The sequence below is a fragment of the Sus scrofa genome, chromosome X (genome assembly GCF_054392235.1).
Source record: "Sus scrofa isolate SSC_HxYL_T2T_F1_AM1 chromosome X, Sscrofa_HxYL_maternal_Yorkshire_Landrace_v2.0, whole genome shotgun sequence".
NCBI classification, from domain to species: domain Eukaryota; kingdom Metazoa; phylum Chordata; class Mammalia; order Artiodactyla; family Suidae; genus Sus; species Sus scrofa.
The window spans coordinates 29588300-29601248 of NC_139401.1; the positions used below are offsets into that span (position 1 = coordinate 29588300).

Below are 12949 nucleotides of genomic sequence, written 5' to 3' on the forward strand. Positions count from 1 at the left end.
CTTAACCACTAGGCAACTCCCTTCTATGATTCTTTTAATGTAAAACACTAAAACTGGCAAAACAAATATTTACTGTAAGAAGTAAGGGTATTTGTCTCCTTGAAGAGGAGGTATTTGTGATGGAAAGGAGGTAGGATGTTAGCTTCTACAATGCTGATCATATTCTGTTTCTTGATCTGGCTGCTACTTTCATAGTTGTGCTCAGTCAATGGAACTATGGAAATGTATAGTTTCCATACATTTGGAAAATCATGGAAATGTATAATTAATATATATTTGTTCACTTGTGTTTTCATAAACAATTTTAAAATTAGGTTAAAATTTACCTCCTAGGGTTAACATGAGGGCTGACTCAAATGGAATTTATGTAAGTGCTCAGCAAACACTGCATTCAATAAACAATCAATACATATTACTTCCTAATATATTAATTGCTATACCCCAGATATCTTACAAATCTGAATCATATATGTGGTTTTTTGTTTTCTTTTAATTTTGTTGGAGTTTAGTTGACTTAAAATGTTGTATTAGTTTCAGATGTACAACAAAGTAAATCAGTTATATATATATCCATTATTTTTTCCCATATAGATTATTAAAAACTATTGAGTATATTTCACTGTACTATAAAGTAGGTTCTTGTTAATTATATCTATTTTATATAGTATTGTTTATATGTTATCACTTGCCTCCGAATTCATCCCACCCCCGCCCCCCACAGGTTCCCCTGTGGTAGCTATAAGTTTGATTTTGAAATCTGTGAATTTGTTTCTGTTTTGTAAGTAAGTTTTTCTGTATCATTTTTAATTCAGTTCCACATATAAGCGATATCATGGTATTTTTCTTTCTCTGTCTGACTTCACTTATTGTAGTAACCTCTAGGTCCATCCATGTTGCTGCAAATGGCAGTATTTTTTTCCTTTTTGTGGCTAATATTCCATTGTATATATGTACCACATCTTCTTTATCTATTCCTTTGTCAATGAACATTTAGGTTGCTTCCATGTCTTGGCTATGGTAAATAGTGCTGCAGTGAACACTGGAATACATGTATTTTTTCAAGTCATGGTTTTCATTGGATAGATGCATAGAAGTGGGATTGCTGGGTCATATGGTAGTTTTGTATTTAGTTTTTTAAGGAACTTCTGTACTATTTTCTATAGTGGTTGTACCAATTTACATTCCTACCAGCAGTGTTGCAGGATTCCTTTTCTCCACATCCTCTCCTGCATTTATTGTTTGTAGACTTATTAATGATGGCCATTCTGACAGGTGTGAGATGATACCTCATTGTAGTTTTGATCTGCATTCCTCTAATAATTAGCAATGTTGAGTATCTTATCATGTGCTCTTTGGCCATCTGTCTTCTTTGGAGAAATGTCTACTTAGATCTTCTTTCCATTTTAACTGATATATATATATATATATATATATATATATATATATATGAATGAAATTTCTATTTGTTTTGTTTTGCTTTTTAGGGCCACACCTGCAGCTTATGGAAGTTTCCAGGCTAGGGGTCGAATCAGAGCTACAGCTGCCAGCCTATGCCACAGCCACAGCAGTGCTGGATCCGAGCTGCATCTGTGACCTACACCACAACTCAAAACAATGCCAGATCTTTAATGCACTGAGTGAGGCCAGGGATCAAGCCCACATCCTCATGGATACTAGTCAGCCTTATGGTTAACTCATCTTGACAAAAGAGGCAAGAATATACAAAAGAAAAAAGATAGTCTCTTTAATAAATTGTACTGGGAAAATTGGACAGCTGCATCCGAGCTGCATCTGTGACCTACACCACAACTCAAAACAATGTCAGATCTTTAATGCACTGAGTGAGGCCAGGGATCAAACCCACATCCTCATGGATACTAGTCAGGTTTGTTTCTACTGAACCACAAAGGAAACTCCAAGGTGATTTCATATTTTGGAGATTAATCCCCTGTCATTTCATTTCTCTCATTCTGTGGGTTGTATTTTTGTTTTGTTCATGGTTTCCTTTGCTGTGCAAAACTTTTTAAGTTAAATTTGGTCCCATTTGGTTTGTTTGTTTTTATTTTCATTACTTTAGAAGGTGGATCAAAAAAGATAATGCTGCACTTTATGGCAAAGAATGTTCTGCCTATGTTTTCCTCTAGGAGTTTTATGTTATCCAGCCTTACATTTAGGTCTTTAATCCATTTTGAGTTTATTTTATATGTGGTATTAGAGAACGTTATAATTTCATTATTTTACATGTAGCTGTCCAATTTTCCCAGTACAATTTATTAAAGAGACTGTCTTTTTTCTTTTGTATATTCTTGCCTCTTTTGTCAAGATGAGTTAACCATAAGGCTGTGTGTTTATTTCTGATCTTTGTATCCTGTTTCAGTGATCCATAGGTAGGTTAATACATAATATAATGAGGCAGTGCACTAGTATTTCTCAGAACATACCTGCTCTTCCTTTTTCTATTCTATAGACATTCACACACAACAAATGATACCCTAATAGATCTGCTTTGTCAGATTGCTATCAGTGAGTTGCTCCTCACTGAAAATAAGTGCACATATAGCAACTGTATAATAGTATCCATCATAGGTTAATAATGAGTGAACAGCAGCAGAATGGAGCTCCTAATAGAACAAAACCAAACTACAATCAGAGCAAAACACCCTTCTATTTTTTCAACTGGCAGAAAACATATTGCTTTGAATTGTGATTTGGCAGTCCATCTCAAAGAAAGTAACATGAAATGACTTCCTACATCATTAATTTACTGATCAGGGCCCAGTGGATATAGATATTGTGCTGAGAAGTTCTTTCTGATTCTTGGACAAAAGTGTGTTGAGGACTGATAATCCCTTGGTTGTCTGTCTGTGCATTTTTGGCAGATTGCTTTAAATAAAAGACTGGATAATTTTTAAAGAACCGAATCAAACATGACTACTGTTCTTTGCCAGGTTTTGTCTAATAACAGTCAGTTGTTCACTAATGGTAGCCAACATCTTTCGTATTATTTGTCATCCATTGCCTAATCTAATTATCATATTGAAGTTAAAGGATGGTCATTGAGGGATTGGGTTTTACAATGAAAGCCTTATACACTGGAACTAACCATTCCTAGTAATTATTATCATGCATATGTATTGTACACTTGGGCCTCCATGTCTTTATAAAAAATCCTATGGCAAGAGTATTTTATGGTTGCTGGGATTGCTTTGCATTTATTTATTGATGCAAATAAACCTTGAAGATCAACATTGAACCTGCTTTCTGAACTCTTAAATAATCAACTTTTCCCTAGCGGAAGCAAAAGCAGAAAACCTAAGATTCCTATTGTAATTTATTTTTCTTAGAACTGCAAAACTGTTTGTGAAGCAGCAGGAGAAACAAAGGGAAAGATAGACTTGTTTATCTGGAGATAAAAACCAACTGCAAAATCCTTCCTGACTAACTTGATGACAGTACTTCCCCCCAAACAATGATAAACCCCATGTTTGTAAAAAGGAAAAACAATCTTACTGAGTTAGACACAGAAACAAGAAAGAAATTCTGATTTTGATGATGTAAATAGGACTCTAATGTATTGGTAGAGATTTCCATGATCTTCACACATTAGCCTTGCTAAGCTATACTTAAATGATGTACCCATCAATCATGGATGGTTTTATTAAGTAGACAATGTTAGTGGTTAGAGAAAGTACACAACAGCAAGCATGTGCTCTTTCTAAAATCTGATGTTTTTGAGATGAGTAATGATATTGGTTGGTCTATGTATTCAAGGTTGTTAAAACGAATACCAGGTAGATACAGCAAAATCTCCTTTTCCTAAAAGAGGAAGTCTTAACAAACAACCTAAGTTATGTAATTCCAAGAAGTTTCGAACCTCAAAAATAATTATTCCTCAAAAAAGACACACAAATAGCTATATAAAAATATGCTTAGCATCACTCATCACCAGAGAAATGCAAATAAAGGCTACAGTGAGATCTTCACACCTGTTATGATGGCTAGCATCAAAAAATAAAACAGGAGTTCCTGTCGTGGCTCAGTGGTTAATGGGTCTGGCTAGGAACCATGAGGTTGTGGGTTTGATCCCTGGCCTTGCTCAGTGGGTTAACGATCCGGTGTTGCCATGAGCTGTGGTGTAGGTTGCTGACACAGCTCGGATCCCGAGTTGCTGTGGCTCTGGTGTAGGCCGGCGGCTACAGCTCTGATTAGACCCCTAGCCTGGGAACCTCCATATGCCACGGTAGCAGCCCTAGAAATGGCAAAAAGACAAAAAAATTAAAAAAATAAGACAAAAAAACCTCAAAACAACAGACAAAAAGTGATGGCAGTTATGGAGAAGTCAGAACACTTGTATGTGGTTTTTGGGAATGTAAAATGTAGTTGCTGTGGAAAATGCTATGGAGGTTCCTCAAAATATTAAAAATAGGACTGCCATATGATCCAGCAATCTCACTTCTGGGCATCTATCCAAAGGAATTGAAATCGGTATCTCAAAGAGATATCTGCATTCCCTTGCCCATTGTAGCACTATTCACAATAACCAAGATATGGAAACAACCTCAATGTACGTTAATAGATGAATGGATAAAGGAAAGGTATATGCACAATGAAATATCATTCAGCCTTTAAAAAGGAGAGCCAGTCATTTGCAACCACATGGATGAAACTGAAGGATATTATGTGAAACGAAATAAGATGCAGAAGAACAAATGTTCTATGATCCTATTTGTATGTGGAATCTAAAATAGTCAAATTGAGGAGTTCCTGTTGTGGCTCAGTGGAAACAAACCCAACTAGTATCCATAAAGCTTCAGGTTCGATCCCTGGCCCCGCTCAGTGAGTTAAGGATCCAGCGTTGCTGTGAGCTGATGCTGCTTGGATCTGGGATTGCTGTGGCTGTGGTGTGGTGTAGGCTGGCAGCTGTAGCTTCGATTCAGTCCCTAGCCTGGGAACTTCCATATGCTGCATCTGAGGCCCTCAAAAAAAAAAATATATATATATATATATATATAAAATAGTCAAATTCATAGAAGCAGAAATTGGAATGCTAGTTGCTAGCAGCTTGAGGGAGGGGGAAATGGGGTCAAAGGGTATGAACTTCCAGACAATTTTTCTATTACTATAAATTGCAAAAGCCTGCTTATAAAGAAATAACTTAATTGTTAATGCATAGCTAATTCCCCAGTCCATCAATATATCCATCCATCCACCCACCGATTCATCCATTGTATCCTTTGTTTATCCATTCAACCATTGATTCATTCATTCATTCAGCCATGTAGTAAGATTCCACCATGTGTCAAGCACTCTGAAATTAGGTAGCTTTAAAACAGTTGTCTTTGTGGGGGGAGGTGTCAAAAAAAATGTAACAATTGAGGTGCCCTAAACATTTGACAGCTACAAGGAAATAAAGAGCTTGGAAGTTTTAATCAAGCTAAGTGTCTTCAACTGCCTTCTGCATGCTTCGCTGGATAGGTGCATTATAGATTGCTTGAACCTTATTTTGGAGTGCTCACCAGTGGTATTAATGGTTTCATTTATAGAGATGGCTGTGGAATTTTTCATTTTACATTTTTCCTTAAACAGTTAGGTAAGTTATGTATTTAAAGGATACAATGTATAACTTGCTATGATGTTTCCCAAAATATCCTTCACTCTCTGTTGACCACATGATTAAGAGGAATTTAAAGTATGTAGCACACCTGAGATGAGAGCATACACATTCTCCTTGAGGTGCTGAGAATTCTAGAAGCAACAGAAGAAATTTATTGAAAAATACCACTCAGGGAATGACCACTTGGGAATCTGTGGTGGCAGCATCAACAAAGGGCTGTGATGAGCTTGAGCAATGTCGTATATTACAAAAAAAAATCTTTGCTGCACCAGGAGGAGTAATAGGAAAGCCAGCTCACTGCAGGTAAAAGGTGTGGATGCTGATTAAATTCCTTGCTCTCAGAGAGCCGTATTTTATGCAGAGCCTCACTTTGCCACTGAATTCTGTCGGGGATTGGGGGCAGGGGTGTGAGTGTAATCAGAGGACACTTATTTTTGTAAGATCAAGATTTTGAATTGTTTTTCTTTCCTCCTCAGTGCTAAAGATATAATTCTATCTTTTAAGTGAAACATACAATTCAAATTTAATTCTTAAATTAAGAGGTAATGTTGAAAGTGTTTTATTTTAAATCCACATAGAGAAAAATCTAACATCTAAGATCAGAGTGATTTTTATCCTAGTTCATGTGAAACTCACTGGCCTTTGAGCAGGAGACATTACTCTTCTTTTTTGTTGTGTGCTTTATGCTTAGGACTCAGCTTCATTAGGACTTTTAATGGTGGGCTGAGGAGGGCTGCAACGTTTGGACTTGGTGAAAAAGTTTATACTCTGGCTAGGTGAGTGCAGAATGCTCGGATTTATTCTCCCTCATTGTCTCCTGTTCACGTGTCCTTTTAATAGACGCTCATGCAGTGATGAGTCTGTAAACCTCCTTTCCAGATGGCAGACCCCTCTTTGAAGGAATATTTGTAAAGGTCCCTGCCCAACTGACAACAGTTTATTCATTCCTAACATGCTTATTTACTGCCATAGAGCAATGGGAGGTACCTAATTTGGGCAGTATAAACTTGGCAATTTGTATATAATTGTTGGCTTATTGAGCCAGGGGTATTTTCAGTTTTATGACTAAACTTCACTTTTATACTCTTGCTGATGAGTTTTCTGGTGCCTAAATGTAAGCCCAAATTGCTCCTATATTCATCAGTCATTATTCTCAGCTAGAAATTTCTTATGCTTTCTCATATGCTTCGTGAACAAGAAACAACTTAACCAATGGAAAAGCAACTCCTGCATGGTCACTTTTAATTTTTATTGAAGACATGTATTTATATCAAGAGAAGTACACAAATCATAAGCGTATTTCTCAGTGAATTTCCATAAAGTGAATATATCTATGTAGCCAGTACTCATATCAAGATAGAGAATAATACCTAAAAGCCTCACATGCACCCATGTGATCACAGTCCCCCTCCCTGATAAAACCACTGTTTTAAGACCATAAATTACTTTCTCTGAATTTGAACTTGGTAGAAGTAAAAAAAAAAAAAAATTCAATGTGTACTCTTTTGTGTCAGCCTTCATTTACTCAACATTTTATTGCTGTTATTTATCCTGACACTTGTGAGTAGTTATAATTTATTTATTCTCATTGCTCTATAGTATTCCATTGTAAGACTATGCAGTGATGTATTTATCTGTTTTATTGTTGAGGGGTCATTGGGCAGCTTCCAGTCTGGGGGCTATTACAAATAGTGCTGCTGTGTACATTCTTGTTCATGTCTTTTGGTGCACATGTCTTTTGACCTGTCTCCTTCTTGCTATAATTAGAAGAAAAATTATGAAGTAAAGTGAAAGTACTCAACTAAAAAAGATAGCCCCGAGATGCCACTGTTATTTGGGACTTGCTGTGTGACTAATTGTATTTTGAACACAAACAACTCCCTCTGCTACAGTGCTTTCCCTCAGGAACCCAAACACATTGAGTAACTTAGCAAAATGGCCCCAAGATACTCCTGTTCTCATTTGAAAATCAACCAGATTTCACTTAGGGATGAAAGCAAAATTTAGGATAAAAATATGCAAGCTTAAAGCCATATAAAAGAGCACAGCCAAAACACTCATTAAAATTACTCATGGACAAAAGAGATTTGCACTAATTAAAATGCCTAGTCACTGTAGAGTGGGTTAAGAGGGAAGATTGACTTAATACCAAATGGCGTTATTTTATGGCTTTACATCAAACTTTTAAAATATTTTCAGTTAAGGATATGAAGGGAAGATTAAAAAAAACCTCTTAGGGAAGCAGATAAAATACCACAGACCTAAGGAGATCCATTATAATCATTATGGCAGCATTTTCTATCACATTTATGAATTTGGGCAATTTTTATTGCACTTGTTGTTAAGGGACAATTGAGCAGGTGCCATTTTACGAGCTACTAATTCGTCAGTTATTCCCAAGTGGAGGATCCACACACAAGGGTCAATTATTATGAATCTAATAGAAATGCTGTGATTGGGAAAAATGCAAAGTAACATTAATCTTCCCATTGCTCCCTTGAGCAGAGTTCAGCTGTCAATTTTAGTCCTAAGGAGCTTGGAGACTACCAACATGGCCAGAAGGGTTTTGGATTTGTTACATCAAGGGCAGAGTGAACTGAATATTTTTAATATAAATTTATAAAACAAGTTCCTCCTTTTAACATTATAGGAGTATTTAAAGAAAAAGAAGACTAAATACGAGTCCTGTAATTAAAATATAGACTGTATATTTCAGTATATTATCCTGAGATTTTAACCTTTGAATTCAAAATCAATTTTAGTTGAGACCAAAAGTCCTGATTCTTCTCTGACTTTTATTTCAGTGTTAATGTGATTAAGCATGGAAGATTTTATTCAGATGATAGGGAGTTAATACTCTTACTTCACATGAAAGTCAGAACCACACATCCTTCTAAAAATTGAAACAATGAATGTGGAATATTTAGCACCATCATTACACATTCAGCACTCAATAAGGTTAGCTTCCTTCTAGCATATGTTTGTGTGATATTGACACATAGCTATCATTTACCACATATGGATAGTGCCGTAGAAATAGGAAGAAAAGTAAGGAAAGGTGGCTGGCTTCTTAAGTGCGAGGTAACAACCTCAGTATTTAAGATGTGGTAGCTGATTTCATCCTTTGAGTAATGCTGCAGGTATAACTTACTAAGCTCTCGACATATTACAAAGTTGAGACTCAGCTAGGTTAAATATAATGGTGGACTCAGGAATCAGAGCCATGCCTACATTTCCACTGCACTACTTGCCCTTCTCATTCTAAGTACTGATTCTCAGTAGTTAGGATCCATAATGTCCTATGGAAAAGCTTTCAATGAAAATGTTCATGGCTCACTTGCCAATGCACCAAGAGGTTTTCCAATTCAAGGTTATCATGTCTCATACAGTTTGGACACTGGTAGTGTTTTTTGAGGAATCTCAAGGGATGCCTACCACCTTCCAGTGATGGGTCTTGGGACAAGGAGAGCTCAGTAAGCAGCTAAAGCCTTCATGACCTGGGCTGAGGTCATGAAAGGACAAGACTGCTACAATTCATTTTCTCCAGGCTCACACTGCCTCTCGATTTAGAAGAGTCCACCTCCTCATTTCTTCATTCCTTGCATCCAGTTTGCTGTTATCCCTGTATCCATTCTCTCCCAAGGCCAGACCATCCTCTAAGCTGCTGCCAGAGATCTTGAGGTTTATTAAATGCAAATATGACAGTGTCACTCTGCTCAAAAAAAAAAAAATGCCTTAATCCCCATAGCATTATGACAACTTAGATTAGTGCACAGAAATCAGACCCCTTCTTCCTTTGCTGACATTGCTTCTCTCCTTCTCTCCCTTTACACTCATATCTTTTTCTCTGACCACTCTGAAATATTCAGGATATTTCAGAAAATCCCTCAACATGACAAGCTACTTCATATCTCCAAGCTTTTGTTCATGCCTTTTTAGCTGCGTGGAGTGGACTTCCTTCCCTTTTCTTCTGAGTAAATCCAAATTTGTCTTTCATAGTTCAGCTCTAATATAAACTCATTTAGACCTCCCTGTCTGATTTGTAGGTCTTGTTATCTACTCAAATATGGTAGAATTCCATGGCTGAATTATAATAAACTTGACTCTCTTGCCCATTACATGGTAAGCTTCTTGAGGACAGAGACTATGTTTTCAGGCATGTTATTCTCTATAGAAAGCATGGGAACTTGGCCTCTGTATCTTACCTCTTGAATTAGAATCTAAGCTCAGCCACTTACTGACTGACTTGTCCTTCCTCAGCCTCATTTTTCTCATCTATGAAATGGAACATTACCTACCTTGTAGGGTTATTTTTAGGATTAATTCAGATTAATTTATGTCAGTAAATTACAGTGTCTGCCTATGGTACGTACTCTAAATGTTAGCTATTACTATGATAGGAATAGTAACCACTTATTTAATGAGCAGTCATTCTCTATAGTAGTAATGATCATACATTCAAGAACATTTTAAAAGAGTTTTGAAGGACTCCCACCTTTGTCACACTGATCGCAGAGACTGTTAACAGAAGCTAAAATTTTTGGTATCTATTGGAGAAGAGAAACTAATGTCTTCTAGTATCCTTGTTCCATTTTACAGATGAAGTAACCGAGGCTCTATAACATCAACTGTATTAGTTAGGGTTTGATTAGAGAAGCAGAACCCTTTTGAGTGATATCAGATAAGGGCTTTATTATATGGATTAGATCTTGAGCAGTTGTGAGAGCTAGTGGAGGGGTCTACATAAAGCTGTTGCTTTCGTGTCTGGTGGTGAGTCTGAAGTCACAGCAGGTTAGCAGAACTAGCAGTCAGGGAGAAAAGCTAGATCTGAGGTAAAGGAGCATGAGCACAAATTAGAACCTTCAAAAACAAACTGGAACCCACTGGGACCAATTGGTGTTTATCTCTCACCACCTCCAACCTTGATGGACAGTGCCTTTCTTCATTGAGCTACACATGTGCCTGGCCAAGACAGAGAGACTGAAGGGCAAGAGGTACAGCAGCCAAAGGAGTTGAGAGCTGGTGGCTGCTGGTGCCAGCAAGCTGAACTGGCAGATAAGCAGTAGTGTGTGTGAGCTGCACAGTGCGTGGAGCGCTGCACTGACCTCCAGAGCTGGCTGCTGCTTCACCTAAATCTCATACACATTTCTCTTGTGGCCAGTCTAACCTGGGGAAAGAAATTACTAGAAATGCAGTTCCAGCTTAGATAAATTGGCATCATTTAAAGCCACCACATCAAGTAACAACTCTGGAAATATGCAATTGTAGAGCTTGCCGTAGAACCCAGTGTTCATTTCATTAGATTACTCTCCATCGATAATAGTATCGGTTGCAAGGCTAAAACCATATATTTTACTTTGGAAGGATTAAGTATTAAATTTTTGAAAAGAGACATCAAACCACTGGATTTTCATTTAAAGTCATGCCAGTCTTTCCAGCAATTCTCATGAAATTTGCTTTTGTAGTATCAAATGGTCTGTGAAACCATTTAGGTGCAACATTCTTGCTCAAAATGACATCCATGGTTGAAAAAGTTGGCCTAATACCAGTCCACAAGATGTTTTATTTCCTGACAAGATAGGGAAGGTAGTTTCCAGAATTCTGATCCTTGTGGGAAAGTGCTGAATTGTTCAGTTTTGGTCAAAATCGCACAAACCTATTCACCCATGGAGGCTTTTGGTCTCACAGAGATGGCCTAATCTAAGACCACAAAACCACAAGCAGCCACCAGGTAATTTTTGTCTGATTTTGTGAAACACTCCACACTTTACTACCTAGTAGTGAGGGGAATTTTACCTGTAGGAAAACCTGAATTTCTATGAAACTTTAATTTAAGTAGCTTCATCCAACTACTTACATATTGCTTAAAAAGCTTTGTGAGAAGTTCCTGTCGTGGCTCAGCGGAAACGAATCTGGCTAGCATCCATGAGGATGCAGATTTGATCCCTGACCTCACTCAATGGGCTAAGGATCCGGTGTTGCTGTGAGCTGTGGTATAGGTCACAGATGCAGTTGGGACCTGGTGTTGCTGTGGCTGTGATGCAGGCTGGCAGCTGTAGCTTTGATTCAACCCCTAGCCTGGGAACCTTCATATGCTACAGGTGTGGCCCTAAAAAGACAAAAAAAAAGTTATGTGAAATATAGAATAAACAGAATACTCAACTGAAAGCCCTAAGACTTGTGAAGTACCACCTGTAAGTGGCCCATGAGCTCTGTTTCTGCTCTGACATCTTTGTCTTCTCCTTGAACCATCTCCTCTAACACACTTTGTGATCATTAACTTTATGACAATCAATATTCCCTTACCTCTTTCAATTCTACTTACCTTAATCATAACTTTCTTTAAAGTGCTCGGTGTAGAAAACACATTTCTTCAATTCTTGTTTTGCCTTTCTTGTAGATGATTTAGCTCAAAAACAGCAATCAGTGGTACAATACTTTGTGTACTGTATGCATCTTTAAAATATCCTGATTTATTTATTTTGTATTGGCTTTGAGGAGGAGAGTAAAAACCCTTTAAGTGTGATTGGAAAACATTTTTCCCATGCTAAATGGCTGATTCCAAGAATCCGGCTCCTTTTTTGTGTGGCCAAACCTTTGCTTAAAGGGTTTTGCTTAGGCAAATGAGGTTCTCCATGACCCAGGCAGGGTTGAGCCTAGGGCATATTTGCCTTGTTGAGATAGCGGGATTTCCAGGGGTGGACTCAGATGTCAGAAACCACGATATGAAAATGGGAATTGGTTTCACAGTCCAGTTTTAGGGCAGTGGCTTTTCTGAACTGGTTAGTCAGAGTTCAGCAGTATCTTCAGATTGAGGACCTTCTGCATAGACGCCAGTGTCAGGAATGTGTCTATACAAAACTCATCTCACCTCTTCCCCTGTAACCATTTTTATTCTTCTGGGACCAATTCTGCCTGCCATTCTCGTTAATTCTCTTTGCTATTAAGTGAAACAAGATTATTTACTGCTAATAATCTAATATACCAAAGACGTTTTCATCTCCTAAGATATTCTTTACTATTGAAATAAAGCAGTGGTTAAGACTCTGGGATTTAGAGTCAGCAAGATATAGGCAGAATTTTAGTTTTGCCACTTACTAGCTGTGTACCCATGGGAAAATCAGTTCATGTCTCTGAGCTTGGTTTCCTAAATAATACAATAAAAATAATACCTCAGAACCTTGCTGTGAAAATCAAATGAAATGTCAGTGGATATAGTGATTAGCACTGAGTGAGCATGTCGTAAGTGGTAGCTGTTACTATTTTTAATATTGTTTATACAGAAGTGAAATTATAATGGTACCCGATAGGAGTGGGTTTAAAGAATAGAGTCTA

General features: G+C 37.4%; 1 long non-coding RNA gene across 1 annotated transcript in view; it reads left to right on the forward strand.

Annotated features, from left to right (window-relative positions):
- Nucleotides 1-12949, forward strand: part of LOC146394527 (uncharacterized) — a 178609-nt gene that overhangs the window by 82642 nt on the left and 83018 nt on the right. The window contains exon 2 of the long non-coding RNA XR_014835218.1: nt 6306-6390. This is a non-coding gene — a long non-coding RNA (uncharacterized LOC146394527). The remainder of the gene's footprint in view (nt 1-6305; nt 6391-12949) is intronic.